This window comes from Lactuca serriola, chromosome 7 (assembly GCF_051521515.1).
Source record: "Lactuca serriola cultivar US96UC23 chromosome 7, Lser_US96UC23_V15, whole genome shotgun sequence".
NCBI classification, from domain to species: Eukaryota; Viridiplantae; Streptophyta; class Magnoliopsida; order Asterales; family Asteraceae; genus Lactuca; species Lactuca serriola.
In genome coordinates, this window is record NC_136414.1 from 20,647,568 (window position 1) to 20,652,347 (window position 4,780).

A 4,780-nucleotide genomic window follows, 5' to 3' on the forward strand; every position below is an offset into this window, starting at 1 on the left:
CTGTTACATTGCAAGTGATGATAAATATCAACCTTGTCAAGATCGAACTTTTATATAGGATCATTTTGGTGCTTTGGAAGATTGTGATAAATAATGCATTTTCATCAGTAAAATTGAAGATAAGAAATATCCATATTCCATATTAATCCCAGGGAGATCGGGATTATGGTCCTATGGAATCGTTTATCTCTATCTCTGATCCTACTTTCAAATTTAAACGTCCATTCTATATTTATTCCTCATTTTGTCATCCTATTTAATTTATCCTTCACTTTGACCGTGTAAAACCTTACTTTGTCATCCTGGTACTCTGAGCTTTTCCCTATCAACGCCGACAGCCACCATCGGCGAATAAAAAATGACGATTTTGGAAGAAATTCTTTATGTTATTCTCCTTCTCTTCATCCTCTTCCCTGCACCATCTACGGCAGATATCCAAAATATGAAGATTCGATCCGATAAACGTGGTAAGATCCTATTCTCGAAATTCGGATTCTCACATCCCGGTTACGTCTCAGTCGCGGTCTCCTCCGTGTCTGTCACCTCCCCGTTCCCCTTACCACAACCTGATCCTTCACGTATGGGTTTCATGCTTCTTTCGCATGATTTGATCGACGAATACAACCAAGACTTCCAGAGAAACCACGCTTTGTGCCCATTGGACAACAAATTCATCAAAGTCCTCTTTACTTTCCAAAATCTCTCCTCTCCTCCTCAGTCGTCTTTCAACATATCGTACCATGTGACATATCCAAGTGTGTGTTCACTCTACTTTGTTAATTGCAACCTCTCCTGCGTGACCATGGATGTCCACACAGAGCTCTACAACACCAATGATGACGGCACTACCAAAAACTATTTATCAGCCAGCCAAACGCAGCATCCATCTCTTATCTTCTCTTTCTCCTATCTGTGTTTTCTAGGGATATGGATCTTGGTGTGCTTCAAGTACTGGCGATCTCTTCACATGGTTCATGTATTAATGGGTGTGTTTCTTGTTATATCTTTCCTTAACTTTGTCGTTGTGGCCGTGGACAACCTTTATGTGAAGGTTACAGGTACTTCTCATGGATGGGATATCTTTGTTTACATATTTCAGTTTATGAGGATTGAGCTTCTATTCACAGTGATCGTGTTGACGGGTTTCGGATGGGGTTTCTTCAAGCCTCGTTTGCATGTATTGGAAATATTGGTTTTGATGATTGTGATCCTACTTCAGGTTTGGGCTAATGTCTCTACTATAAATGTAGAGGAAACCGGACCTTATAATAAAGACAAGGTGCATTGGGCCGCATCGTCCATTTTTGCAGAGTTTATTTGTAGCTTTGTTATTACTCTACCCATGGCGTGTTCGGTTAGTATGATTCATGGGAATGCTAAGACTGCTTATTATCTGTTTGGTGTCGTGGTTATGGCATACAGCTTCATTACATGGTTTTTTCGTATGGCTCCGGATCCCTTTGAATTTGTCCCATGGGTGGTTAATACCACAGAGGAAACCTGCGCTCTTTTTTTGTGTCTGGTGATGTTTTACATTTTTAAACCATTTGACGACAAGGATGAAACGCATTGGCTGTGGGGGAACGGGAACATTAGTTTGGGTAATGAGTTGCCAACTTCATCTTTTCTTTCCGGTAACTCTTTTTTTTTTTGGGCTGTGTTATATCCAGTCTTTTTCGCATAAATGTTTTTATTAGTATACAAGATCATTGTCAATTTGTCACTTTGTTGAATGGTAATTGAACATTCACTTAATCATTAATATATGCATAAATGTGGGCCAATCATTTTTGGTAAATTAAGAAATTGATTATTGTGTTATTATATGCATAAATAGATAACATTCACTTTCTTAAATTACCAAAAAGTTACTAATCGGGAAACACAAGTTTAATTAATAAAAAGTTTCGAATTTTCAGATATATTTGATTTTCTTAATTTTGAATTGTCATTTTTTTAGTTAATTAGATTATAATTCTAATATAATTCTCTTAGAATGATATTCTATGAGAATGTCAGATTATCTATTCTGTCAAAATAAATGTTTTCAATGAATGCATATTTTGAAGACACAACAGTTTTGAACCATCAGTTTATAAATAACTTTAAAAACTTCTTGGAGAATAACAAATTCTTGAACCAACAATTGAAGACTAAAAACAAACATTACATTAATTCTTATAGAATACGAGTAATAATTGCTAATAATTAAATTTATTGTTAAAGAATAAAACTAAAAAAAACTTTGAAATCTAGAAAGAAAACATCGAAATCTAACAAACAGTAATACATTCTAAAAGAATAATGTGATCTGTTTCAATTTTGTGGTATGTTCTTCAAGCATCAACTTCTGTGATTATAACAGAATTGGAATTCATATCTTACCTAACCAATTGCAAATAAAATCATATTCGCCAGCATAAACAAGCATCTGAATACCATCTTCCAAAAGCACTGGAATCCCAACCTTGAAGTTGGAACACAAGAATACCCCGTTTGACTTAGGAAAAGTCAAAATTGAACCACTTCACATCTATCATGAATTCCGAATGTCATCGATTAAACCCGATGTATGTTCTAAATTCAATTCCGATCGTGATTGATCCGGATTTTGAAGATATGATATCGACTTCCAATGAATATTGCAATACACAAGCCAATTTTATATCCTTTGATGCTCGAACAGTGATAGATAATACCGAATTTTGCTTCTAAATGATTTTAGTTGCAACATTCAATCCCAAGTTAGTAATATTCGAAATCGCTGAAGGCTGATACGATCGATTTATGTTTTACCTCCCGATTCCCAATCAATTACACATTTAATTATAAGCGAGCCTTCGTTTAGGGTTAATGTGATTTCAAAATCGAGTCAAGAACTATGATTCTAAAGATTACACATCGTTCCAAGTGTGCGACTGATCTCCGAACGAAAGTGGCTTGTGCGAATTTGATTCCAAGTGCAAATCATAATCAACAAACGAAATCAGAATATAAAGCTTGAACACGAACGAAAGTCTTACAGAGCGAAACCGATTTCCCCTGACTTCCGCTTCTTGACTTGCAAATTCTGGTGAGTTCGGTGGCGATGGTGTTGGTCGGCGAATGGGCAAGCTCTAGCCTCTTATCTTCTTCAATCATCAGCATTGGTTAGGTTGAAAAATTAGGGATGGATCGGTGATAAAGAACCAGTAACAGTTTCAAGGGATTTCAAGGAAAGCAATCCAATATTTTAGGGATTAATTAAATTTTTATTTAATTAACAAAATTAATTAATAGGTAAGATTATATATCCTTATTTAAGTTTTTGAAATGATTGACCCACATTTATGCATAGAATAACACAATACTTATTTTAAACACCTTAACCTATCTCATTGAACATCTACCATATTTTTATAAAGAGAAAATATAATGTATATTAGTTAAACATTTGGGAGAATGATTTAAAAGGATAATATACTTTTTTGATTTGTACATATTTAGTTACTGAGTTTTCTTTTCCTCCACATTTACCCTTTCAACTTGTTAAACCGTACATTCAGTCCTTATGACCGGCTAGTCCAGGTTAGTCGGTAAAATTTCTCTACTCTAATAAAATACTACCTTTGAAGTAATGCCATGGGGCAACTTTTCAGCAACCCTCTAGCTTACTTCCTATATTATCAATGTAACTTTCCTATTATACCCTTGTCCTTGTATAAACCCCATGCCCATTAAAATCGGTCGGACGAACAAGGAGGGTCACAAGAAATCAGGAAGCAAAATTAGTTTAAATTTGGTTGATCTTGGTTTTCACTATCAAGAAATATAAAAAATAAAACAATAAAAACAGCTATAAAATCGAAAGAAATTAGGAAGCAAAATCATTTTCAAATTTGAATTGCATTTACTAAGCTTTAGTCGACTCCATATATTACCTTAATCGCTTCTATTCATGGGACTATCTCTACAAAAACACATATACCACTATGGAAGAACGGAGAGTCATAAATTGATGGTCATCTCTCTGACGACTTCAGGTAAACCTAAGTTTGTTCCCTCCTTGCTACTCTTTTTGGTTGTGTTTCCCTTCTAATTCAATAATTTTTGCCAGATGTCTTGTGTTTAGGACGTGATGATTTTGACTCATTGATGCATGGAAACAACATTCAGGAAGCCGCAGCCGTATCTGATACTTCGAGGAAACAGAAACAGCAGGGAATCGACCAGGGAACGTTTCCTGGACATATCAACGAATCAAGAAACGTATCAGGTAAGTTTCCATGACGTTTCCTTTTATTTTTATTTTTTTGCATGGGATTTTTTAGTCCAAATAGGGTAATGGAGTAATGGGCTATCGAGATTACCCTACAACTATCAGTCAATTAACGATCGCTGCCTCCCTAAGTCCTTGGTTAATTTTAATGGACTCGATATCGTTTACTACTTGGTTGCTTGCGCACTTGACTGTCGACGATCAAGATCAATTGACCACTCACCAATTCAGAAAGCGATTATTATGGGTTCTAGTTCTCAAGAACAAGAAACACAAGGATCAAGTACATCAATAGACCAACCTTCATTGTGGGACTACGTGATTAAACTCGAAAAACATGCTGGAGCAGGAGGCTGTTGGAAGTTCAAGTGTAATCTTTGCAATGAAACCTGAAAAGGATCATATTCTATAGTTAGAGCACATTTTCTTTGTATAAAAGGTAATCTAGTATTCAATTTAGAGTGTGTGTTTATGTAATTTTAGATTTTTGATTCATGTTATATTGTTATTGACTTATAGTAT

At 35.3% G+C, this 4,780-nt stretch overlaps 1 pseudogene; it reads left to right on the top strand.

Annotated features, from left to right (window-relative positions):
* The first annotated feature begins 218 nt into the window (after positions 1-218).
* Positions 219-4,324, top strand: LOC145063779 (protein CANDIDATE G-PROTEIN COUPLED RECEPTOR 7 pseudogene; annotated as a pseudogene).
* The last annotated feature ends 456 nt before the right edge of the window (positions 4,325-4,780 follow it).